General features: G+C 41.5%; 1 protein-coding gene and 1 long non-coding RNA gene across 7 annotated transcripts in view; one reads left to right on the top strand and one right to left on the bottom strand.

Moving 5' to 3' along the window:
* The window catches only part of GRID1 (glutamate ionotropic receptor delta type subunit 1), a 696,635-nt gene that overhangs the window by 350,359 nt on the left and 318,278 nt on the right, over positions 1-27,998 (top strand). The window lies entirely within an intron of this gene.
* LOC310677342 lies at positions 431-15,946 on the bottom strand. Its single transcript, XR_014511098.1, has 4 exons — positions 15,770-15,946; positions 7,063-7,229; positions 5,902-5,951; positions 431-1,942 (listed from the first exon to the last, which is right to left on the bottom strand). It is a non-coding gene; the product is annotated as an uncharacterized lncRNA (long non-coding RNA).

Here is a 27,998-nt window from a genome sequence, read left to right as displayed (position 1 = left end):
ACTGTATATTATTACTTTTGCTATTTTACTGCCCATTCACAACAGGGCTGCCTTCAGATGTCATCTAAAAGTCAGATAGTTGTTTATTTCCTTGATACCTGATGGGAGGGCATTCCACAGCGTGGGTGCCACTACCGAGAAGGCCTGCTGCCTGGTTCCCTGTAGCTTCGCTTCTCACAGTGAGGGAACCATCAGAAGGCCCTCGGCGCTGGACCTCAATGTAATATTGCTTAGATACTACGGATGAGTCCTGACTTTATTTTGGAACCAGCTGTTATTGCTCTCATTTCTGCTTAAGCAATTGATTGCTCTTATTATCAGTGTTAATTCGAAGAAGCTGATATTATTGAGTTTAGTAGAGTCTCCACCTGCATTTAGTATTCTGTAACTAATGTTTAGCTATAAACTGCTATGGGAATATCAGCTTGGAAGTGGGATACTGTACGTATTTGAAGAATGACAAATGTTTGGCTTTTCCAGAATTGTGTGCAATGCTTTGACATTGTGTTTGCCTGCTGCTGACGTCTCATTTTTTGCCAAGTGGATGACAGCATGTGTCACTGATACTTGTATGATTGATCATTGCTTGTGCTGCTTGTTGTCTATGTTTCACTGTGCACTACACTGCCAGACTTAAAAAAGAAAAAAGAGCAACCTCCTCACTTCAGTTATATTAGAGGAGATGAAATCTAGGATGCCATGGAGGTGCAATAAATTAAAAGTAGGAATAACCAAAGGAAGAAGTAAACAGAGAATCACTTCTCTGTTGGAACCTGATAAATTTGGGTGGATGCCACATTTTAACAAGGGGAGATTCTCATTTCAGTCTATGACCAGAGGAGGAAAGACCTCTGGGAGGAATGCAGAAAGAAGAAATGTCATTGTGCATCTGCAGCAGCACAACTGGACGGCTTCATCTGCCCCAGCTGCAACCCCAAAATTCTCTCTCATATCATTCTCTACACCCACAGCAAGTGCTGTAACTCTCCAACAGTTTGACTTCACCCGCAAAGGGGGCACTCTTCCATAGTCTCCCGAGATAGATGGATGCCAACCATGTTTTTATTATAAATATTTTTATGTTAATTTCTTTGTGATAGTTCATGGCAAGCAATACATTAAATAAATTAAGAAAACTGGGTGATGCAAAAAGAAAAAAGGAGAAGGAGAAGGGTGCCAAATCTGAGGAAGCAAAAGTTATGTTGAAAATTCATGGAGAATGCTCAGGAGAACTGAACCATGGAATGAATCTGTTTGTCACTCTCTCAGTTCTGTAATCTAAACCATGGGAGAGGGGGGAAAAACAAAAAAATCACATATTGCTAGTTTTCTTCTTCCAAAAAAGATGGGATTTGGACTTGATCTTCTTTTTCTGAAGTCTCAGCCTGCATGGCAAGGTAACTAGTTCCCAAAAGAAAAACAACTTCCACACCTTCATTAGGGAAATGAAAAGACCACATATCACGAGGGCTTGGTAGAAACTATCCACCCTGTTTCGGTTCTTTTTTTTTTTAAAAAAAATAACTTTTATTAATTTTTCATTTAACAATATTTAATCACACCATTATTATCTACTTTACCTCTCTGGCTCTTTAGAGCCTATCGATTTCCTTCCCTCCCGCCTTATGGCTGTCAAAGTTAACCTTTATGTCATAGCATTTTATATGTTTTCCAATTAAACTCATTACGAAATATCTCAAAATTTAAATAAATATAAAAAGGAAGAAAGTTTCTCATTACAAATTTTCAGTCAACCCTACTAGTGATGTTAATTGCTTACGATGATCTTTCAAATATTGTATAAATTTAGCCCAATCTTTTTGGAATACTTGATCGTGCTGGTTTCAGATTTTTCCTGTCAGCTTCGCCAGTTCCGCAAAGTCCATCATTTTCATCTGCCACTCTTCTTTCGTTGGTACTTCTTGCTGTTTCCATTTTGGGGCTAAAAGAATTCTGAAACCCTTTTTCAGTTCTGTTGTTATTGCAATCCTGTTACTGTGGGTGAGATTGGTGGATAGAGCAGAGGTGTGGTTGATACAAGACTTGGGTAAGGTTTGCATAGCATTCATATCGGGAGAAAGCTTAAGGGAGAATTTTTATAAACTAAGTCCAGTTTTTGAAGCCCTAGAAATGGCCCTTTTGGAGCTTTTGCCACAGCGTATGCTTGGACAAACAATAGTGAAACAATTTTGATTTTTGCACCATTTATATACTGCTCAACAAAAACATCACCACTTGTTGAAAATGCAGATTTTGGTATGAAAACTGAAGCTCATGAAAATTCAGCCTAGCTTTTCCCACAAAGCTGATGACAGTCTCAGTAGAAATTTGGGTTATGGGCCTGAGTCGGACCTACCATCAGTTGGATTTTTATGGTGTCCTGGAATGTAATTCTACAGACGATTAAAATCTAACAAGAACTGTGTTCATAGAGTAATAAAGATATCTTAACGAGCCAAAGGAATTATATTATTAAAAGTGGTGTTTAATGTGATAATAGAATTAACTGGCCCCATCATTTGACTGAATGCACAGAGCGTGATGCCTGTTGCACAGGGTGTCCCCTGTCATTTCTTGTTGCATGTTCAGGTCTTGTTGCATCTTCAGCTCCCTGTAATTGGGTTTCCTTCACACTTCATTTGCTTTAAAGAAATCTTGGTATATTTTTCAGAAAGGGGAGGCCAATTATTTCACTGCATTATTGTGGATGAGAATCCCTTTGTGAAAGTTGACTAGCGACTCTTTTCTTGGGGATGTAGTCCTTGTCTGAGATGATTTAACTTATCCAACCCTGAAACTTACAAATCATTGCACATGGCAATATTTAAATGCCTCTTAATGTTTGAGGGGTGTGATCCAGAAACACAGGAGCCTAAAGCTAAGACTAGCGAGTTGTCTGAGTACGTGGGTGCCCAGACCTTAGTCAAGTGGAAACTGGAGTAGGAGCATGCAACCTCATCAGTCCAGGCAGGATGTATGAGGTTTCTGGGTTGACCAGGTATGATACAAACAGTGGGGACTTGACCTTTTGCCTGTTCAATAGAACAGAACATCCTGACTGTGAGAGCAACTGACCTAAAAGGTAAAGATAAAGGACCCTTGAGCGTTAAGTCCAGTCGTTAACGACTCTGGGGTTGCGGCTCTCATCTCACTTTACTGGCCGAGGGAGCCGACATTTGTCTGCAGACGGGTTTTCCGGGTCATGTGGCCAGCATGTCTAAGCCGCTTCTGGCGAACCAGAGCAGTGCATGGAAATGCCATTTACCTTCCCACCGGAGCAGTACCTATTTATCTACTTGCACTTTGACGTGCTTTCAAACTGCTAGGTTGGCAAGAGCTGGGACGGAAGCAACAGAAGCTCACCCCGTCGCAGGGATTCGAACCACCGACCTTCTAATTGGCAAGTCCTAGGCTCAGTGGTTTACCCCACAGCACCACCCATGTCCCTTTTCAACTGACCTTAGGGGCCCTCAATTGGAGAATTCATACTCCAACTCAGGGGCATAGGAAGGGGGGGGGAGGAGGTGGTCTGCCCCAGGTTCCATCATGGAGGGTGATGACAAATTATCAAGGAACAATTACTGCCCTACTAGGGCAGTTCATAAAAAACTTGTTTTTGAAAATGCCTGCTCCAAAGGTCTTATTTTACTACACTAGGGATTATATAGCTATATATGAAATTTCATGCATATCAGTTAATATCTTGACCCTCCTCCACGAAAATAGCTGTTTACTTGGCTGTTTTCCCATGTTATGAAGGCTGAAATTTCAATTCAGTGGAGCACTTACTGTCCCCAACCCTAACCCTGCGGAAAGCCATCTAATTAGACTTTAATTTGATTTTGACATGCTTTTAGGAGGTAATTTAATTATTGTTTGATTTTATACCAATGTTATGTATCTGATGTTAGCCGCCCTGAGCCCGACTTCAGCCGGGAAGGGCGGGATATAAATAAAAGTTGTTTTTTTAATATTATTATTATTATTATTATTCCTTTGTAAGGAAATATGAAATAACGTAAAACCATTTTTGCAGGCAAAAAAATAATAATCAATGGGGGTGTGTGACAAGAAATTTTGTGCACCGGGTACCACCTGACCTTCCTATGCCTCTGCTCCAACTTTGAATTCAAGTATGGCTGTTAACAGTCTCGCTTCAGTCCTGTCGATAGTTTTATTGAAAATCTTCAAGCAGAATTCAAAATAGATATTCTACTGTAGCACTATATTATTATATTGTGATAAATGGGCATTTCATCCTTCAGTGAGGCCTGCTACAGTCTACCCCATGCCAGTGGTGCAAATGTAGCTCAGTAGGCAGTCCCATAGTCTAATGTTCCTCAGCATGAAGCAAGAGGCAGAAATAGTTCTATCTTTGATTGCTTGGTAATCAGATCTTTCTCCCTTTTTTGTATGTTCGTCTTTACTAGTGGAAATCGCAAAATAATGTTATGAGTTTTTTGTGGGTGTTAAACTGCATGCCAGACCCCTCTAATCCCCAGATCCAGCAAGTGTTAAAATCTAATCAAGCCTTTTAATTCATGGACTTCCTGGTGAGGTGATGGGGGATTAAGGGGCTCAGTGTGAGATGGCAAATGGGTGGTGTCTCCTTTGTCAAGAGAAAAAGCCAGAGTTTTGAGTGGCAGTGATGTGAGTGAGAGGAAAAGCAGCAAACTGGAGAGATTGTCAGAGCAATGTTTGATTTCTGCTTGAATCCAAGGCTGTGGCTATGGAAGAAATAGGACCCTTTTGGGGTGTTACTGCTGTGAACCCCTCCATTGCAGGCTCAGAAGGCATATATGTGTAAATAAACCATATATCATAAAGACCTCCACAGTCATTTCCAAAAGGGAATATGAACCCTGGGTAAGCTCCTGGGACCTCTGGAATCTGGGATTGGGGTGGCATGCAACATTAACATATGTCATGAAATTAATTGGCACCATCAATATTGTTTGACTGATCATAGCAACCAGTCTTCGGTGGCTGTCACAGTAAATATTGTGTGGTAGGCACCCCTTACAAGTGTCCTTCATGATAGGGTTGTCCTCTATTTTGCACTATCATGTATGTGCTCCAATGGAATGGGCGGAGGTATATATTTAACAGATTGCCCCTTTTGCTCCTGTATGTTGTGAGAGATTACATTGGGTGGAATTCATTTGCACAAGCATTCCAATTTTAGGGGGCATGGGGAAGGAGAAGAAGAGAGGAAAATGCTGTTGAGCAAGTGGAAGAACTTCTGTGGTCAAGTCTGGGTGGGGGATCCTTCCCATAGTTTCTCTGAGAAGTCTTCTATGTGGAAGGATGGCCTCTACCATATTTCTTGACTTGGAATTAGTCTATAAGTTGCCAAGATTTCAGTTACTCCTCAAATTGAAATAATTATGCCATTACTGGTCAAATCTTCCTATGAAAAATGAAATATTTATGTGCTGGTTACAGGTTCTCTGTCTTAGTACTGGAGCAACCATCAGCCTCACTTTCCAAAAATTAAAAAATCAAATACTATCTGTTTTAAAACTATCCAGTAACTTAAACTAAAAGATGGATGTTTCCTTCAAAATGTTGTTAGGTTGTTATTAGATTGAGAGACCAAGGTAAAATCTGAAAAAACCCCACACCACTATATCCAGTTTATGAATCTATTACATGGTTCAAATGCTATATCTAACAATGACATTTGCACTGTGAAAGTCAGTAGGGGAAAAAATCAATGTGTTTTAAAGGCCAAAATCCAGTGGTAGATATAGACCACTGAATTGAAGATCATCCTTTTAAAAGCAGATATATTTGCTATTAGAATATTGTGCAAGAAGATGCTTTTAGGTTAGCTTTCATCTTTCCATTAAAATGAAAAGGATTTCTCTAGAGCAATCTATTGAAAGAAAATCCAGTTACCTTGACTTTGAAGATGGACTTAATGATGGTGCTGAATTTAAAACTCCGAGCTGAAATGACAAGGGCAAGTTTAATGTTGTTTAAAGTAGAAATGATCTGTTCTGTGATATTTCCGAATTTTAAAATATATAGAATATGTATAATCCTGCTGTCAAGAGAATTCAAAGAACATTAGCCAGAGACAAGTATGTAAATGTTTGGATTTTGCTCAATCCACAAGCCTCAAGCAAGCTTTTCATTGGGATTCCCTTTACTTCTTCAAGGTGGCTGTCTCTAAAGCTGAGTAACTTTGCAATTTTAGGGTTGACACACACACACTTTATGCAGTGAGTGTGTTAGCTATGTTCACAGTAGCACTTGGTGCGGAGAACCCCTCACATTAATGAACAGGTAGCGACTGTGTTTAGGTGCTGTGCCTAATCAGTGCATACCCACAAGATGTTTGCAAGCATGTACTTCCCCTTCACAGTTTATTTATCTGTCAGCACGAGTACTAATATACATGTAGCAGATATGCTTGTGACGTACAGTGTGAATCGATTCCTAGATAGTTCTTGCTCCCCTTGTCTGAGCAATCCCATCACTGTTTAGGAAAATGCAGATGAGAAGACCACCTTCAAGTCTAAAAGCCAAGATTATTCTCTAAAGATAAAAGCAACTAAGGGGAAGCATTGAAAATCGGAAAATATGGCTGGGGAAAAGATGTTTGTAGAGCAAATAGAAGCTTGGATGGAGGCAAATTACAGTAGGGGTAAAGGATGGGGGGGGGGGGGAGGGACTCAGCTCCCCTTTCCCACAGCACTGTGACCCTGATCTGAATTATAGACACACTCCTGCCATTTTTTAAAAAATTATATTTTCTATTAAAATGGAAGAATCCTGTTGATTGGATCTCCCAAAACATGGCTAGTTTAGCCCTGAGAGGTAGCCTATTAAGAGAAGATACTGTTATTGGAACAGATGTGTGAACCTGCAGGCTGTACTGAAATTCTGTCGGGGCCTATTCAAAATTTCTGTAGATGTTTCACTTATGAAGGACGCTCCTCATTTGCCTCAGTTTTTACTCAGGATTGAATTCCATGACAACTTAGAGGTATACAGATTCCATACTGTCTGTCCCCAGCAAGCTTTTCTAATATTATTGGGCTTCTGTGAACTTACCTCAGAATTCCTTTGGATGATTTCTTTGAAGAAGACACTTCAAAATGTCCTCAAATTTTGCTTTAGTCAAAATGTGAAGTCAGTTCTAGGCTTCTTTTAAATCACTATAGTCTCCAGTGGTCTATGCAAGTAAATTAGCAGACCTCATTATTTGTTGTTGAAGAAAGCTGGAATATAAATATGATAAGTACATTTAAATTTTGGGGTCCAGAAGTAATATTTCACTACCTCACTAGTTTCTGTTTACAGTCTACTTTTAATAGTCACTATAAATAAATAATAAAAACTGTAGATATTTGAGGTTTATATTGAATCTCATCAACAATAGTAATTTTAATGTTATGGCTTTTTCTGGTGGCAGTAAATGGGAAGCTTTGCTTATAAATGGTTTTCTCCGAGGCCAGTACTCACATTTATGTATATCTAGATTTATCTGCACCTGATGACAAGTAATTAAATAGGTGGACTCATTACATTGAAAAACACTGCATTTCACATGTCATGAACTGATACGAAAGTTCACACATACAGCTCTGCCAGTCATCACTTGATGGTACAGTCACGGAGAGGTAAACCATATATACATGAACAGCCCTGAGGCCAAAGCACTAGAATAGCAGGGTGGTGTTCCGTCAGAGTTGAGAGAGAAATATTGTGGGGGAGGCGTGGAGTGGCGTGAGAAGATGAGAAACTTTACAGTTGATCTAGCTCAGAAATTCCATTCATATATTCACAATATTAGTGATTTGTTATGTCTGACGTATGAAGGATGCATATATGGCTGAGATGACCACCAAATAAAGATCAACAGTGTTGATTGGATTGGGCTGGACTTTTAAATTTTTTAAGGATCCATCCAAAATCTTGAACTGTAGCATATTTTCTGGCTTGCCGGAGTACTTTTTAGATTGGAGGTAGAGCCAACAGCTAGTGGAACTTGAAATGCAAATGTGCATTGTGCAGTTGTGATGTTATAATGTATCTCATCTTGCCAATGGGAGTGAAACAGCGCAGGGACTTAGTGCCATTTTTTTTAAAAAAAAATTATTTCCTTTGAAGCCATAAGTTTAGATAGTGCTACTCAATAGAAAAAGCAGCTTGATCCCTTAAAAAACAAGCAAATACTGCTGCATTGCTCTGGAGGAAAGGAATCAAACAAAACCATTCATTTCAAGCCCAAGGTGTATTTGGAGAGGTCAGGGAGGGAGAAATATCTGACAAAAAGAATAGTTGTAATAAGAATGAAAGCTTTTGTTTTTCAGCTGTCAGAGTAGATGTTAGGTTAGCAAATATTACAAATAAAAGGCATGGGAGCCCCCTCTCAAACAGGTAACTATCACAAAGCGGTATCACAAACATATTTATGGAAAGAACTAATTCATTCCAAATGATCTTTTTTTATTATTTCAAATGTTAATATGGCTTTGGGAAGGGGGTCTTGTAACCTTCCCAGCCAATGTACCTATTTTAAATGGCAAGCTTCAAATCCAAATTAAGTTTTCGCTGAGATCCACACCAAACCCTTTATAGCAAAGGGAGCTGAAAGATGGCAGAGTTCTATTTGCTGGTTGCTGTGACAATGGGTTGCTATAACACATATTCAGAGTCCTCTCATTGCTCATTCACCAGTCCCATTAGCAAAAGCAAGAGGTTTGGGAGTGCACCAGGATGTTGTTGAGAATAATGAATGGCTATCCCTTTTAAAAACACAAAACACCTTTGATATGTAAAGGTGTACTCCTCTGTTCTGCTGCTGTTCACTTTTATTTCCAAACTCTCTGGCACCCATCCAGATATAGCCGTGCCCAACAATGTTTGTGTAGCCTGACACAGTGATTGGTGGTTCACACCATGCAGTGCAAACAGGGCCCACATTCAATAACTCATGTCCAAAGATTCAGGGCAACAGAGGTGCCCAGGGCATCTAGCCTGTGCCCACATTTCCTGATGCAGCAAGGGCCACCTCTGTGTGCGATATCGCTTGTGTTGGAATGAATGGTCTCCGGCCTAGAGGCGGACAAATCAAAGAGCCTGTTTTGCAAATGTACTGAGCTGATCAGAGATGTTTTCTTATGCATTTGATGGGTTTTGTCTTTTGAACAAGAAGCTGGGCTGCTTTGTGCAAAGTCCCTTCAGTCTAGGCATACAGATGTCGGGGCTTATTATGCATATAATCAATCACTCCTCTGTCTTCCAAGCTGGTTGTCTGAAGTCTTGTATAGAATCTTACAATGGGGATGCAGATGCCATGTTCTGCAGGGGTGGGGGGTGGGGAGAGCTTCATTTGAGATCCCTTGGCTTAGTTAAAGCATGTTTATAGTGTGTATAAACATATTCAGCCAGACAAACATATATTCAGCTGGAACTCAGTTCTGGCACCTCTCAGGTGGGTGCTATTGCCATTCTAAGAGAACAAGGGAGGCATTCATGGTGAGTTCCAGCACCTCTTTTTCTAGATATATGCCTCCCTGATTTGGGAATGCTTAAGTGAAGTTTTCTAAAGCTTCTTCCTATCTGTCAAAGCATGAACATTGTTCTTTAACCACTGAGATATCCTCTTGAGGCTGACTGTTAAGAGTCTGAGAGTGAGACAGCGCCACTTTTCAACAAATATGCAAGCAAGTTCAACTGTGCAGTTTGCTCCAAAGATACTGTTACGCTACTTTTACAAAAGGGAGTGTAAGGTCCTTTATTTTTGGGTACACCTTACTCTGTTTGCAGGAAAGACACTTATGGTGCTGTTTCATAGATTCCACCATCCCCCCCCCCCAATTCAGTTAAGCTTGGCCATGATCCAAAGCATGCTGAGGGGCTTCAATATGTCCATTGGAATATCCCCCCTTTTTTGAACAGTAAGCATCTTTCCCTGTCATAAACGGCAACCCTCTCACAAGTTCCAAACATGGTTTGGTATATTGCACAGGAGTCAGCTTTTTAAGAAATCACACACACACACATTGAATACATGGAACTCATCGTATGGTGTATTGAATCTTAACCTTTAAGGCTGAAATTATTCTGAGCTAAAGCATTAAAAGTGAGCATCCCACCTTTCTCCACTGTATTGATGTGAAATTAGAGGTTGGTCCTTATCAGTTCTAATGACCTCTTTAGCAACATGGTTGGTTTCTTCCCTGGTAAAATAGTTTTGGGTACTCCTATTGCCATATGAAAGAATAAGTCCTATCAGACTTGTCTCATCCAGCATTCTATTCAACCTTCAGATTGTGTCTTCTAACACAAGGCGGGTCTTATGTGGTTGTTTTGGTTTTGTGCATCAGCTCAAGGTGTGAATAAAGGAATGACTGCATGCCTCTGTTGATTTGCAGCTCTTCAGAAAGCCGCATATCACAAATTAACTATGAGTCAGCCATGTAGTGCTGCAGCTAAAATCCTAGGCTGCATCCAACAGCATATTGTCTGGCACATAAGAAGCAATTTTGGACCACCCCTTTCGGCTTCACCTGGGGGACTGTACCCAAATGAAGGTAACAATGATGGCAAGTGACATAAGCTCAGCTCCTATTAGGAAGGACTAACAGAGCTGGCTGTGCTCGCCCTGGACAAAAGATGATTAAAAGGTAATATGATGAGCCATTTTCAGGTCTGGAGCAAATTTATGTTGATCCAGAGGATAGGAACCAAACCAGTGAATTTGCTGCAACAGAGGGGATTCCAAATTTATGTTAGGAATAACTTCCTGATGGTACAAATTATTTGATAATGGAACAGACTTCCTTAGTAGATAGTGGATTCTCCTTCACGGAGGGTGTTTAAGTGGACCCTGGGTGGTCATTTATCAGGAAAAGTCCAGTAATGGCTTTCCTGCATTGGCATAGGGGAGTTGACTAAATGACCTTTGATGTCCTTTTCATGACCCATTTCCTCATCATTGCTAGATTAACTTTCCAGATAGTTTTTTGATTATTTAGACCGGAACCTAATAAACTCCAAATCTAATGAAGATTTAAGGTCAAAGTACACACATGATTAGGATCTCACATGTCACTGCTTTGGAGGACACAGAAGTGGTGCTTTAAATCCTTCCTTTCCTTGCTCTTGCCCTGATCTAAATCACCCTCCTACCAGAAGCTATCATTAGTGCCACGAAAAACAAAAACAAACCTCACATACACAAAAGCAGGTACAGAATTGCTAGACTCATTTGGCCTTAATTGAAATGTCAAAACATCCATATTTATTTCTTTTCTCCTTGCTTCATTTCTGTCCCAAGGAGTCCACCCAGTTCCCTTCCCCCTCCATGGTAGGTCATTGGAGGAAAAGGTTCAGATGGACCTAACTTGGTATTTTCTAGGCATTATTTCCAGCCTCTTATGAGGTTGTAAGCTCTCCTGTTGCACCACCCTCTGAGGAAATACTCCTTTAAAAGGGGTGAGTGACAAGCAGCAGAAATGCCCCATTGATTCACAGAACTTTCCTGTCTCAAAATGTAATTTTGAAGGCTGTATATTCTGTGACTGTAGCATACAGCCCCCTCAATATAGCAAATAACATTTTCAATTTCCACAAGGTGAAAATGATCATACTTTTGCATTGTGGCCTCTTCTCACACCCCCCTCTACATGTTCAGTAAATCATGGAGGGAAGTGGGATAGTACCATCTGGCCCTGCCTCCAATCTCCCTTGTCTGCTGGCACTGCCTCAGGCTTCTGCCTTTGAGTGGAGCATAACACACATGCACACACCCACACCCTTGTGTGCATAGCATTGGTTTTCGGCCAGTGTGCTGTGGCTCCCTGGGGAGACTTGAGGAATGTTCAGGGGAGCCCCAGGGGCTGTTCTTTCATTAACTTGCAGCCCATATCTCCCTGCATGAGCGTTTTCTCTCTGAGGAACATTCAGAGGACACATGCATTCCCACTTAAACATGAGCCAAAAATGGCACTGAAAAAGGGCGGAACAGGGAATGTGCATCCTGTAATGGAACCCCAGTGTAAGTGGCTTCCACAGGGGAGTTTCAGAAAGAATGTGGTTGGTCAAGGGAGTCCTGGGTTCAAAAAGGTTGAAAACCTGTATAGGGCCTACATATATAAATGGGAAGCTAAGCACAGTTATGATTCCAGAAATATGCAAAGCCGTATGCATATATGTGCACACAGTTGTATATGTGCAGCGCCTGCAATTAACATTCTGCCTAATGCATAGAGGTAATGAAATGGTAATGCAAAGATGCCTGCTTCTTGGGAGAAAAGTAATGACAAACCTAGACAGCATCTTAAAAAGCAGAGACATCACCTTGCCATCAAAGGTCCATATAGTTAAAGCTATGGTTTTCCCAGTAGTGATGTATGGAAGTGAGAGCTGGACCATAAAGAAGGCTGATTGCCGAAGAATTGATGCTTTTAAATTATGGTGCTGGAGGAGACTCTTGAGAGTGGAATTTGCTGCCAAGGAGTGTGGTGGAGTCTCCTTCTTTGGAGGTCTTTAAGCAGAGGCTTGACAGCCATATGTCAGGAGTGCTCTGATGGTGTTTCCTGCTTGGCAGGGGGTTGGATTCGATGGCCCTTGTGGTCTATTCCAACTCTATGATTCTATGATTCTATGATTCTAAGAGTCCCATGACTGCAAGAAGATCAAACCTATCCATTCTTAAGGAAATCAGCCCTGAGTGCTCACTGGAAGGACAGATTGTGAAGTTGAGGCTCCAATACTTTGGCAACCTCATGAGAAGAGAAGACTCCCTGAAAAAGACCCTGATGTTGGGAAAGATTGATGGCATAAGGAGAAGGGGATGACAGACGGGATGGTGGGACAATGTTCTCGAAGCCACCAGCATGAGTTTGACCAAACTGCAGGAGGCAGTGGAAGACAGGAGTGCCTGCCATGCTCTGGTCCATGGGGTCACGAAGAGTCAGACACGACTAAACGACTAAACAACAACAACAACAATGAAATGGGGCTGGCATCTGTGATCCCACTCACCTGCAAATTTTGATTGGAAACATGAAAGGGAAAATGAGAAGAGCACTAGCCCTTTACATTTTGCTTACAATGTCTGTGAGGCTAAGACAAGCTACTGAAGTAGATTTGGAAACAGGTATAGTTCGTGCCTATCACAGACGAGATCCCAAATAGAGTGTATTCAGAGGCGAATTTAGGGCAGCATGATTGGTTCTGACACACACTGGGTGCTGAGTCTAGGGGGTGTCACAGAGTGTCACAGCTATGGTGTACTGCATGAGCAGAAGAGAAGGTGAGAGGTGAGGTCCCCCTGAATTTTGGGTCCACGCAGGGCACCACTGAAATTTGAAAGTCCAAAGTCTATTCCTAGCATATTCTTCAAGGCTTTGAATTTATCGCAAGATATGTGATGTTCTCATTGTTAAAGAAATGTGCAGATATTATAAAGACATTAGGTTTCTCTTTCAGGGCACCAATTTCTTTCTGATAATTCTCTCATAAGGTATAGTCTTGATTTTAGAATTGAGGGTCATACTGACCCACCCAGCATTCACAAGCTATCCTGGCTCTGTTACGCTGCTGCGGTAATTGAATAAATCTTAATGTGAATGCTAGAGAGTGAATCATGCTACTTTACTATTCCCTCCCTCCCCAATTCCCCATCTATTTTCAAAAAATAAATTCATCTCACAAAGGTTACCCTTTCGGCTTCCTTCTGTTCTTGTGTGTCTCCTGAGTGAACTTTGTTTTTATGCCCTGATGACAGGCTATACGAATAAATGAAGATACAGTAGGTGTATTTTTCTAAGAGGTTGAACTGCAATACACACATCAGAAATGGGATAGTCCAGCTAAAAGAAATATGAAATCGAATAAATTGCCTGCTGAACTGTGTTGGCTGCAAATGTCTCTCGCAATGAAACACTGTGTCTTAGCTTTACAGGGATGTAAATTGAGCATTTTGATAAAATCAGGTTCGGAGAGTGCCCGTGTGTGTGTGTGTGTGTGTGTGTGTGTGCACGGGTGTGCACACACAAAGAGAATTCAGCTATTGCTCCCAAAACCTTGCATTTGTTAAAGTACAAAAGTAATGCAATTCTGTTTAACGTATAAGATTATAAACCTCACAGGCAGTCTTCCTATCCTGGGGCTCATCAGATTATGGAGCAAGATAAGGAGGAAGACAAACAGGGAACAAAACTGCATGGACACTGCCATGCAGTTGAGTGTTCTATGCATGTCTGGAGCTCGTGATCAAATGGGATATATGTGCTGCACCAAGTCCTTAGGAGAAGGTGTGTTTTACAAATGTAAAAATTCCAAACTAGAAGGAGGCCAGAAACAAAAGGATGCAGCCTTTGTGTTATGAGAAGGCAGGGGTAAGTAAAGGAAACCATCTTGCTGGATAGCTCAGCTGGCTAGAGCAGGGGTCCACCGTCCTTCAGACCATGTGGTGGGCCAGCCTATATTTTGAAGGAAAAAAAGAACGAATTCCTATGCCCCACAAATAACCCAGAGATGCATTTTAAATAAAAGCACACATTCAACTCATGTAGAAACACACTGATTCCCAGACCGTCCGTAGGCCAGATTGAGAAGGCAATTGGCCCGCATCCAGCCCCCAGGCCTTAGGTTGCCTACCCCTGGGCTAGAGCATGATGCTGACAACACCAAGGTTGCAGGTTTGATCCCCATATGGGATAGCTGCATATTCCTGCACTGCAGGGGGGTGGACTCAATGACCTGCAGGTCCCTTCCATCTCTTTGATTCTATGATTGAAGGTAGCTTAAAATCAACTCCCAGTCAACATGGTCAGGAAAGAACGGCATTGTAGTCCATTGTAGTATGTGGAATATACCATGCAGGCTGCCTCAAACATACATAAACTAATTTCAACATTTGCTATATCAATTTATAAAGAACATGGACTATTGGTGAAGCTGTGATGTGTGGAGCTGGACAGGAAGCTATGAGGACCTGAAGGGAATTGGACTTAGATGATCTTTGTGGTTCCTTCTAACTCTACGATGGCATCTCATAAATTCCAGACATTGTCAATTATTTTGAGAAAAAGAAAGCTTTGCAGCAGATACTACATTCTGATTTATTTTTCCTGTATCGAATACCGCTTCAGAGATACTGAACACGACTGAATCTGTTAAAAGCACATTAAGCACACTTACCATTATCTCAATTTTCTGACTCAAAATTTTCTATTAAAATTAGTGTGGTTCAAACTGAACGGAGAAATTACAGATGTGGAAGAGTGGATCATATCAAATTGCTCCTTTATTCATTGCATTACATGTTAACTGCATTAACATTAACTGGCGACCCAGTTAATGGGAATTGTATCCAAAAGAGATCTCTACTAGCTGTTTTGCAACTCCCTGAAGAAAGCCTTTAAATATGCACTGGTCGAAACACATTGGGCTGTTTTAAAAATAAAATCCTCCGCCCCCCCCCCCCCGCACCATGAGACATGTCCTCTTTTAGTCTTAGGTTCAACAATGAGTGTGCTCACCCCACACTCTCTCATATACACTCATGTACAGTGGCGTAGCGTGGGTTGTCAGCACCCGGGGCAAGGCAAGTAATTTGCGCCCCCTAACCCGGTAGGGGCAGAGGGCTGCGAGTGCGAGTGCGCCCCCCCAGATGTTGCGCCCGGTGTGGCCGGCCCCCCCTGCACCCCCATGCTACGCCACTGCTCGTGTACACACATAGGCAGACATGTACCCAGCTCTCAACCCCGGCTGGTCAATGAGTAACCAACATTCAATATACCTCATAGCCAGATTCCTATGGCTGGTGACAAGGCAAATTCCTCACTTGATGTCCCCCAGGTAACAGATTCAAAATCTGCTGTGGACTTAGTTGCACAGGATGGAAGGAAATGATTCTACTGAAGCCCTGATGTGAGTATGGAGGATGACAGGGCTACAGTTGCCACATCTCAGTCTTCCAAAGCCTGAGGCTGACTTAGTGATGTCACAAATCAGTACCTGGTGATGTCACAATTATGTGGGATGGGCCAGAGAACATGGCCAACTGGACAGGCTGGAGATGTGAAGGCCCAGAAAAATGGAGAGGGGTGGCAATCAGACAAATGGCCTGGAGATTTATTTCATCTGAGACCTAACATATCTACTATGGAGCGAACTGGAATTGCAAGTCCCAAATTGTGGCTTGTGTTTTAAAGCAACCAGTTGGTGGGCAGGTTCACAGTTGAGCAACAGGATGCAGAAAATTGCTGGTTACTATAAAGATATGATCATGTGAGTGGAGAGAACAACAGGAGAGAGGAAAGAGGAAGGGGAAAGGGAAGATGAGGAGGCAATATACCAAGTAGAATTCAGGGGTGCCCAAACTTTTTTCAAAGAGGGCCAGATATCTGAAGCAGACTTTGCACATGCCTGAAGTGGGTAATAACATTAATAGAGGCTTGGTGCACCCTGATAACAACCAATTAATCCTCATTTGCATAACCAACCTTTGATCCCTGTTTCAAAGTAAAGAAAGCCAATTTCTGTTGGTAAGCTTGGTTGGCTAGAGCCCAATGCAGTTCAGGTAAGGTGGGTTTGAACAGTCTCCACCTCCACCCTCACCAAACTTGGAAAAAGGGGTGGTATCCATAAATTTATGCATGGAGGGATGAGTGAGCTATTAAATGGATGAAAACTTGCATTTCAAATATTGCAGATGAGTGAAAACAGGGGACATAAGCTGTACACACTTTCTCTTGCCCCTCATAAGTTTGAAATAATTTTGAATGATTTTCTGAACTGAAAATCACTGTTACAAAAAAGAGAACAGGGGTGAATTTAATTTTCCCTCTTTAATTTTTAGTTCATATTCCTCAGAAGTCTGCTGTCTTTGTTTAAAAAATACAGTTTTGTGCCTTCCTTGGGTTTTGTTTTTTAAAAAGATGCTGTTTATTCACACACAAAATGAGGTGCATCTACATACCACTTAGATATTGAAAATCCGCATGAACTTGATATAATCCTGGATTGCTCCCATCTTTGCTTGCATATTGCTAGTTTACAGAGGTGTGGAAGATGATAACAGTTAAATGCCGGTCCTCTTGATATAGAATCCCTGTGAGGTTGAGAGGGGTGTAACTACCAACTTAAGACCCCGAGAGTAAATTATCTCTCTTACTCCTGTTCCAACTTATCAGAGCTAAGAAAACATAGAAGGACTTTCTGAATCTCATTCTTGAGAATATTCTCCATCACTAGGTACAACCTCTTGACAATTTCTGGTCAGCGGGTTTGTGTGTGAGAAACTAGAAGGGATGGAAGAGGGGAAATCTGAAGTACTGTAATAATATACTTCAATATTGTGTTGTAGGGCTTACACATCTAGCTTTACGAATCATGTTTGGCTTCTTACATCTAGTGCTATTTTGGAATAGTGGCTAAGAACACGAGCCAATTGAAATTTCATTTTGGTCATGAACTCACTAGGTGGCCTTAGGCCAATGGTTTGTAAGTGGATCTGGCAGGCGGGCCAACTGTCAATCCGCCCACCCACCCACCCGTCAATCACCTGATAACAGGATATGTAATGCTTTTTTAAAAAACAAAAATATTTTTGCTGTCTCTGTATGTTGTCTGCTTCCTCAAAGCATTTTTTCAGAAGTTTGTGCATATTCCTCACACCTTTCGATGTACATTTACAATGAAACTGCATCCTATACATCTACATATAGGGTGAGTCCTTTAAAAGAGGCCCCATGGATACAGAGTACACATGTTCCACGGCGCCTCTTTTAAAAGACTCACCCTGTACAGTGTGCACATACACACAAATGCATGCACATTTTCTATAACTTTTGTGTGCAATGAAATCTAGGTCCTTAAATGACCTGGGAAAATTGCATTGAGGTTCAGACTGCTGCCTCTTCCATCCATACACATCCACACAGAAAGAGTAGGAGAAAGATCCTCTGGTGGTTTTCCCCTAGTGATAGGACTTCCTTTCCTTAGAGGAAATCCTTGAAGGATTCCTCTCCCTTTTCCTGAACATTGCTAAAATGAGTATGTGACCTTCTGTTTACACTTTCTCTTCAGTGTTACGGATGCTGTGAGACATTTTAGCATGATGACTTGTAGTATAGTAATTGTAGCATAGTTAGCAGTCTTTTCAACAGGTTGGAGACTAAATTGATCAGCCAGAATGCCACATTAATTAATATTCATATGAATGTAAGAGTCATGCCAGTTATTTTCTTTTTTCTTTTTTTGTATCTCTGCTGCTTTGGTTTTTTTGTAAAAAAATAATCCAGGGTTATCTGTTTCATAGAATGACATTCAACACTTTTGCTGGGTAGCAGTTTTGCTTTCCAATTCCTAAACAACCATTGTCTCTTCTGCATCTTAGGTTTAGAAACAATTATTTGTTTGCTCTGATTAGCTGCTATTTAAAAGCATCGTTACTTCAGCACATTGTGTAGCTGTTAAATTTCCCAGATCGCCAAGGAGCTATAGATCTCAGAAAGGCGTGTACTGTGCAATACAACACAATTTCTCCTGTCTGGCTCTCTCATGATGGATTATGACTGGTGAATTAGAGGTCTGATTTATTGTGGGTCGGTGCATTGTGGGCAATGGTTCGTAGCGGCCATGATGTACCAGAAGCAGAGTTGATATAATATTTTAAAATACTGTTTTTCTCCAACTGTCTCCTTCCTGAACATCTCATTTGTATTCCTTCCACAGAGGTGACATGATTATGTTGGGATTGAATCTGCCAGGATCTTGTTTGGAGTGCTAATCATATTTGCTGGTATCTTTTCATTAGCATTTTAACCATTACTTTACATAATTTACCTTCTAAACAGTGTTGATTTTTTTTTTTTTAACATGACATTTGATGGGCTGCATTAATTGATTGAATTAATTTCACTAAAATAAAAAAACAACACAGAAATGAAAGCATTAAAACAAATATGTGTAAAATGTTTACTGAACATAGATTAAAAAAATAGAACTGCAAGAGATTGGCTCACTTGTTGGGCATGTAAACCAAACATCCCAAAAGACCTTACAAAAGATGAATCATAGCTTAATAACCAGAGCAGGCGGCTGCTTCTATTTTTGCTGATCCCATATTTAGATGTATAGCAAATGAATCAAGCTATTTCTCCCTTGAGGCCTTATTTATTTATTAAACTTAATATTCCATATTTTATCCTAGAACCCCAGAGCAGGCTAGAACAACAAATACATAAAACAGTAATGAAAAATAACTTACAATCAATTTCTATTACCTGAGGAAAGTCCCACTTTTGTGACTATCCTGTGGCATGGTATTAAGCACTCTGATCTCTAATAAATAACTTTTTATTATGAATGGCAGTTTGGATAAGCTTGCATTTCCAAAACAAATTATAATTGTGTTCACTTTTCAGTACTTATGTCTAAATCTGCAAAGCTTTCTGAGGTCCAAGTAAACTGGACTGCTTTCCATTTGATCTTGTAACATTCCTAATTTTATTTTTTATTTTTTTGTATTTTCCCATGCTTCATAACGTTACTCATTTTCCCTCTACTAATGAAGGCGCCGTGTTTAACTTCTAATGCCAGAATGATTAAAATGGATTAGCAGCTAATCACTGCTAAAGATATCCATCCCACTGAGGGAGACTGCGACAGAAAACCAGTGAATTACAGCTATCAAGAGATTCCATTCTTTCACATGTGGCTTGAATTGGGGAAATGGGCTAGGAACATGGAAAGCTACCACCACACAACCTGTATCTAACTTAGAGTTTTCTACATTGACTGGCAGTGTTTAAGGTAGGAATCATTTGCAGCCATACCTGACGACACCAGCAATTGAACCTGAAAGCTTCTGCATGCAAAGCAGATGTTCTACCACTGGGGTACAGCCTGCTTTCCCAGGGTTTCTAATTGCAAAACCAATATTAATTAGCAGACCAATGTCGGGATGTTTGTGCTAACATCTACACATTCTTTATGAATGGCCACTGTTAATCATATAATTGCAACTGCCTGTGCTTTCTGCATTTCATTTCCCTCTGAGATCAGTGCTTACAATTTCAAGCTCCCCCATGTGTATTTATATCAGCAAATTTGTATGCACGAGGCCTCTAGTCTACTTTTGCTGTGATAAATTTGGCAGTTGCCCCGAGACTCTTTAGTAACAACAGCCTGTAGTCTGTGCTGCATGGGTCTGGTTTTACAGGAGGGGTGCCCAGAACAAGAATCATCACCAGAGGCATATTTAGGGGAGTGCAACTGGTTTGCTCACACTGAGTGCAGAGCCTTGAGGGTGCCACAACTGTGATGTAAAATGGAAGGCAAGAGGCAAGCGGTGCCAAATTTTTGTGTTGTACAGGGTGCTGCTGAAATTTGAGACCCCAAGGTCCACCACTGTCATTGCTGATAGTGAAACTATCCCCCCCCCCGTCACTATGTTGTCATCAAAATACCAGAAGCCCCGTGCTGCAAGGGGTGATGCTGGGGACAGGCTTCATTGTTTGGCCCCTGAATGGATTAGAATGACAACAGAGAAGTGAGCGATATAAAGAGTTTCCTCTTTAGAGTTTTCCAGAGTGCCAAGGGTGAAGTTCATGATAATTCCAGGCTCCATGAAACTAGACAAAGTCATAAAGCCATTGCTAACCTTCAGAGCTGTACCATTGGTTCTAGCCTTGAAGAAAGGAACTTGGGCTTCCTCCATTATATTCCTTGCCTTGAAAAATAATGAGGATACTCAGTAAAATTTGGACCACAAGTTGATGGAGTACAAATGGTTCAAAATGGAAGCTCTGAAGGCGATCGCCAAATCTATTGATTAAGGTGACTGGATGGCATCAAGAGAACTGTTGGAAGCATATCTTCATAACCCATTCAACTGAACCCACAGGATTTCTGGTATGGCAACCGGTGTTACCAGCACAGAGCTCTCCCCCTCATCTCTGTCCTCACCTCTGACCCCAGGGTTTTCACCAATGTCTTAGTAGCCCTGATGGCTCATCACAGGACCTTGTGGGTGCAGGTTCCATTCCTGTCTTGATGACATTCTCATCAAGGCCTTGTTGAGGGGACAGCACAGAAGAGAAGCCCAGGCCCCACTATCCTTGCTCAGGACACATGGATTTGAGGTGAATTTGGAAAATTGGGAACTGAAGCCCATGCAGAACATTGTCTACCTTGGGGCCCAGATTAATGCCCACTAGTTTCACATCTGTCTCATGCAGGAGTGAGTGGACAAAGGAGATGTTAGACAAAGGAGATGGTGTTGGACTTTCGGAGGAAGAGAGGAGAACTAGCCCCGCTGTACATCGAGGAGGGCCGTGTGGAGAGAGTCTCTTCCATTGAATCCCTAGGAGTTTATCTCAGTGAAGACCTTACTTGGAAAATAAATACAACCCAGGTGGTTAAGAAAGCTCAACAGAGACTCCATCTCCTAAGAGTATTGCGGAAGAACAATGTCAATCAACAGTTGATGATCTCCTTCTATCGGTCAACAATAGAAAGTGTACTTTCATACTTCATCATGGTGTGGTATGCTAGTTTGACATCATTTGATAGGAAGTGCCTACAGAGGGTGGTGAATACAGCACAAGATATTATGGGCTGTCCCGTGAATCTGCTGGATGAAATAGTGGATGAAAGTTGCCTCAGGAGAGTGAAGAAAATTCTCACGGATGAGTCACACCCTGGCCGGCACTTTCTTGATCTCCTGCCATCAGGCAGAAGATATAGAAGCATGATTATTCACACCAACAGGGTAAAGAACAGCTTCTATCCATGGGCTGTTAGGCTGCTGAATGAAAAGATAACAACAGGGCAACTGACTTTTGGGTTTTGGTGGGTGTGCGTCAGTAAACGAGGGGAATTAAGACTAAGAGAGCTGAGTGGGGGGGGTGCTCGTGTAATCTCACTGTATACAAGTTGTACAAGTGACAATAAAGTATTTCAATTCAATTTCTTATATGTGGACTTGATGGAACTCGTGAAGCTCGAGGACATACTTGTCTCCTGACAGGACCTTGTGAATTGGTTCCCGTTTCACACTCACCCTCCACCACACATTCCCCTACCCTTTCAATTTCTGACTGCAGAATCACACAGCCTACCCATCCTGACAGAGACAAGTCTGAGGCATTCTGGCTTGAATAAAGTACTATTAATTCCATGCGGATTTAATTTCATGCATGGAAAGTGTAACACCACAACATCTTGCTTTTGACTGACAAAGCAAAAGTTGTGCCACACTCCTCTCACTACCATTCTGAATTGGAGTGCCTGTTTGCTCAAATAACCATCTACAGAGGGCCGCAGTACTTCTAAGAATGACATTTCAGTATTTGAAATGCAGGCTGACTGCTACACAATTGGCTACAAATTGATGTCAGAGACAAGAGAAGAACTCAAAAAGGATCTTTTTATGTAAGGCTGGCATTTTCCTCCATTATAATCTGCTGGCCTTTCTCTAGCAAAGGTTCCATTTGCCCATGCCTTTAAGTATTCAGAGATGAAGACCAAGCTATGTTTTTGATCTTTCTTGTTGTCAGGTTGACAGAAAAGGATGAAGGAGGTAGTATGTCTTAGAACCATAGGACTTCACAATATAAAGGTGATATAACGAATCTGCTGAGGTTCGCATGTTAAATATTAAACATATCTTCCAAATGTAGTTCAGCAAAATCAGTCTACAAATACACAAGCCACTTCCCAACTGTTTGTTGCACTAATACCACCACAAATTGCCCCTGAATGGAGAAGGGGACAAGGCTATGGAGAAAAGTATTTGATTCTCAGTGATGAAAACAGAAGAAATGGGGTAGGCTGAGTTTCCACTTGGTATTGTGAATACACCTGTAACATTCTCTCATTGGAGTGAACTCCTAGCGGCGGGGGGGGGGGGGAGTACAACACTTAAGAATACTACAGTCAAACCTTGGTTGTCAAATGTAATCCGTTCTGGAAGCCCGTTCGGCTTCTAAAACTTTTGACAACCAAGGTGCGGCTTCTGATTGGTTGCAAGAGCTTCCTGCACTCAAGCGGAAGCTGTGTCGTACGTTTGGCTTCTGAAAAACGTTTGAAGACCAGAACATTTACTTCTTGGTTTTTGGCATTTGGGAGCCGAAAGTTGCAAAATGGAGCCATTGAGGAGGTTTGACTGTATTGTGGAAAGGCACTCCTAAGACTATGTGGCCTTGACCCTCAGTGATGGGGTGTGGGATGCAAAGTGACATGGTGCATTGAGCACAAGGGTGCACTACACGCTTCCCAAGATCCTTGGAATTTAAAAGCTTTTATTTTTTCTCTCCAAAGAACACAATGATTTTACTCAATATAATGTCAGGCATTTCATTGATAGTAAATAATGGACTCAGCTACATTGGTAAAGAAACAGCAATTTGAATGAGCAACACCAGATGGCGCCAGAGAGCAGGAATTTTTAAAAGACAATTTTCCATAGAGGTTTTTTTTTCTTTTGTTATACTGTAACAATCTAATTTATGATTTATTTATAGTGTTATTTTCCTGGGTCTAGATGTACCCAGTATAGCAGGCTTCCTCAAACTCGGCCCTCCAGATGTTTTGAGACTACAATTTCTACCATCCCTGACCACTGGTCCTGCTAGCTAGGGATCATGGGAGTTGTAGGCCAAAAACATCTGGAGGGCCAAATTTGAGGAAGCCAGCAATACAGTGGTACCTCGGGTTACATACGCTTCAGGTTACAGACTGCACTAATCCAGAAATGGTACCTCACGTTAATAACTTTGCTTCAGGATGAGAACAGAAATCGTGCTCCGGTGGTGCGGCAGCGGCAGGAGGTCCCATTAGTTAAAGAGAGCCAGTGTGGTGTAGTGGTTAAGAGCGGTAGTCTCGTCATCTGGGGAACCGGGTTCGCATCTCTGCTCCTCCACATGCAGCTGCTGGGTGACCTTGGGCTAGTCACACTTCTCTGAAGTCTCTCAGCCCCACTCACCTCACAGAGAGTGTTTGTTGTGGGGGAGGAAGGGAAAGGAGATTGTTAGCCGCTTTGAGACTCTTTTGGGTAGTGATAAAGCAGGATATCAAATCCAAACTCCTCTTCTTCTAAAGTAGTGCTTCAGGTTAAGAACAGTTTCAGGTTAAGAATGGACCTCCGGAACGAATTAAGTACTTAACCCAAGGTACCACTGTATAGCATTTGGTGATTCCATCCCAACCTACATACTTAAATTCACATTTCAACACTGTCAAATATATTGTGACACCTTTAAGCTGCCTTCCTCAATCTGGTGCCTTCCAGACTTTTGGGCTACATTTTCCATCAACCGCAGCCATTATAGCCAATGCTCTGGGATGATGGGAGTTATAATTCAAAACTTCTGAAGAGCTCCTGGCCGGGAAAGGCTGCCTTAGAGTCTAGCAGGTTTATTGTGGCATAAGCTTCATCGGCTAGAACCCACACTATTAAATATATCTGCTGAAGCGAGTGCCAGTCCATGAAAACTTAAATCACACACACACAAAATATTGGTCTTCAGGGACCCATATGACACTTGGCTGTTTTGAGTACATGTCCTGGTGTCTAGAATTTGTCACATTTAAAAAATGGAAATTCTAATGTATGGTAAATTTGGAAAGTATAATATCCTGTTTACCTTTCAGTTTTTGAACATTTGTGTACTTTTGGCTGAAGGGAATTACAAATCAAACTAACTATATATTGCAATGGGACTAAGAGACATAGCTAGATTAAAAGGGGGGGAGGGAGATAATCGTAGAAGACATCCATCAAGTTTTCCTCACAACAATATCGAAGCTTCGGACTGAGCAAAAGTTTGTGAACAATTACTCTCTAAACCCATTATTATCACACCATGCAAAATGCAAATTTCGATCATTATGTAAATTTGCTGGTTGGTGTAATTTATGTAATTCCAAGTACTTAATGAAGTGATTTTTATTCCTGAGCGATGGTGTAGGCATTCTATTAAACTCTTCTTAATCGAGAACTTCTAGGGAGCTGTTTTACTGGGTTTTCTTTAAAGTCCACGAAGAGTGGAAAATGTAACAATTTAATTTTATCTGATTTAGCGTGTTACTTGAAATAACTCGGTATGTAAATATTATGCAGCACCCCCCCCCATGTAGTTTACATAGTGAATGTTAGCGCTGGCTTATTTTTCTGTTCTGTAAATGCAGGGACTCTAATGCAGTTGTTCTTGTGTGTGAACAGATAGAAATGGACAGCCGGAACTCACTGGAACTCAGTTTTGACAGCTCTCAGGTGGGGGCCATTGCCATTCTAGGTGAAGGTTACCAGATTTTTTACCATGAATCCGGGGACACTTTTCATCTTCAGTAGGAATGATAGGAATTTGTCAGGGGACTGATTAGTAAATCCGGGGACTGTCCTTGGGAAATGGGGACGTCTGGTAACCTTATTCTAGGAGAACAAGGGAGGCTTTCATGATGAGTGCTTTTTCTAGAAAAATACAGTGGTACCTTGGGTTACATATGCTTCAGGTTACAGACTCCGCTAATCCAGAAATAGTACCTCAGGTTAAGAACTTTGCTTCAGGATGAGAACATAAATCGTGCTCTGGCGGCGCGGCAGCAGCGGGAGGCCCCATTAGCTAAGGTTAAGAACAGTTTCAGGTTAAGAACGGACCTCCAGAATGAATTAAGTACTTAACCCGAGGTACTACTATAGCACTGAGCACACATATGCATGGCACTTGCACATCCAAGTTGTGCATGGAATTTCCAGATTTTCTTCAGTGTGCCTGGGGCAGGAATTTCATACATGAAAGCTTTCCCTATACAGACAGTATGTCTTGAAGGACATTGTCTTAAGCAAATGAATGAAAGAAAAATACAGTCTGCAGTAGCATCATACCCCCAAACTGAACCTTTGGTTCAGGTAACAATGGTTCCTTTTTCATTCTGCACAGGAAACCCAGCGGTCACCATTTTGGTTTTCCTTCATTTTCTTTTTTTGGGGAAAAATGCGCATCAGTTGTTTTAAGTCTTCCTTGCTATCTGATATTTGAAAACAATAGGGCACAGAGTTCAGTGTACACATCAGAGCCCCCAGAATTCAGCCACAGGGTTGTAAGTATACACTTCAGCCAAATAATTCATTTATACGCACCATGTTTTCTAGTTTCTCCAAATACTGCCTTGTCCTGGAGTTGATAGGATTCATAGTACAAAATCATTTGCTTTCATAATCATGAAAATGTACTGCTCTTAAGGATAGGCAGCTCATCAGTGCTATATTGTTTTCCTTTTAAAATATCCCCTTGCTTCAAAAGCGAATGGCAGTTCATAATGTCGAGAATACCTTTTCCCGACCCCCTTCATATTTTTCGGATCAGGCTCACAGTTCAAGGATGGTACAGCGGAATTATCTAAAGGAAGCTTTGATCTCCAAAAAGGTTTGCTTTTGATGATACTCTTCTTTGAGAAAATGCACAGCCATTTGCATAGCCCTTGTGATAGATGAGGCATATTTATTCATTATTTGTCTTCACAAGCATTCATCCCAACTTTGCTCTTCCAGTAAAACTTTAAAATATTCTGCACTTTTGCTCTGCTCTCATACTCAGGGGAAAAGAGGCTGATTAAATGCAAGTTGTGGTCTTGGAAAGATTTGGAATGTACATTTCCCAGGTGAGCAATGCTGCCTTTTTTTGCTGCTTTTTTTAAACCGCTAATAGGAAGGCTCTTCACCTTTCTTGTGGAGCATAGTTGGGAAAATTAAGCTATAGGGTTGTTGCTATTAATTTAGACACTTCACTTTTTGTCCTTTTTGCTGGATCTGGGGGGGGGGGGGGGATGCTAAGGTCATATTTCCCAATTAAGATGCACAATAGCCTTCACACAGTGGTCTGCAGATTTATGAATGGCCATTAATGTCATGTAAAGACACCAGTTGTATGAAAGGGTTTCTTCACATGAGTCCTATGTGATTTGGATGACAATAGTGACCTCTTCCTGAGTTGCTGCAGTCATGGGAATCAGAGCGGCTAAGTATGGAGCCCCAGTGTGGAGGCACCATTTCATACCTCCATGTGATCCTTGTTAGGTCATGGGTGGAAATTTGCTCTCTGACCTTTCAGCCTTTTACACACAGGTTCCAAAGTTGGACCCCTCCATCCTTGCTTTGTGGGGCCTACAAACTTCACCCATTGTGTGCTCAGCATTTATCTTACTTCTGGCACAATCCTGGAGCACAGCATGGTGAGACAGGAAGCATGGCCTAGTGTCCCTTATGCTATTTTTCTTTTCTTCCAGAGCTGTGCTGCAGCACAGTGCCAAAACAATAAGAGTGTCACACAGTTGCCTAGGCAATGGGGTCACTTTTGCTGTTTTCCAGCAACAAAGCTGTCCGATAAACTGCGGTGCAATGTGGGAAGAACAAAATGGCACTGACCGTCACGACTGGAACGTTTATGAACAGCCACAAAAGAAAAGTGCATTTGGTTTTTTGTTTGTTTGTTTAGCAGAGTATTTTATGGTCCCATTTCACCCTTGACTGTTGACATGGGTGCTACTTTGGCTTAATGTTTGCCACAAGGCTGTCAACAACCTTGTGTTCGTCTAAAGACAATAATAATGGAGCCACTAAGTATCTGAACTAGACCTTCCTTTTCTTCTTCCTTCTGGTTTTCTTATTTGTATTTCCATGGTGTTCCTTGCCAGAGCGTCTCTGACAGCCGTTAAGAGACTTCGCTTCTTCCATTTCCACCTGTTTGTGTCAGGGACATATGCGTGCCAATATTTCAGTGCAATATTTCAGAACGCTTTCTCCTTCTTAAATTATTTCTCCTTGTTGCTGTTAGGCTGCTTTCAGATGTCGCGTTTATCGCATGACACAGCCCTGGGTAATCACTGACTCCCTCCCCCCCGCCAATGAATATATTGTTCTTACATATGCTTCAACATACCAAATAAGGCTGATCCCTACACCAAGCAAGTTAAAACTGACATTTAGATAATAGACAAGGCATCAGAAGTAAGAAAGAGGC

This window comes from Podarcis tiliguerta, assembly GCF_965153285.1.
Source record: "Podarcis tiliguerta genome assembly, chromosome: 5".
Lineage (NCBI taxonomy): Eukaryota > Metazoa > Chordata > Lepidosauria > Squamata > Lacertidae > Podarcis > Podarcis tiliguerta.
This window is presented reverse-complemented; position numbering and strand designations above follow the sequence as displayed.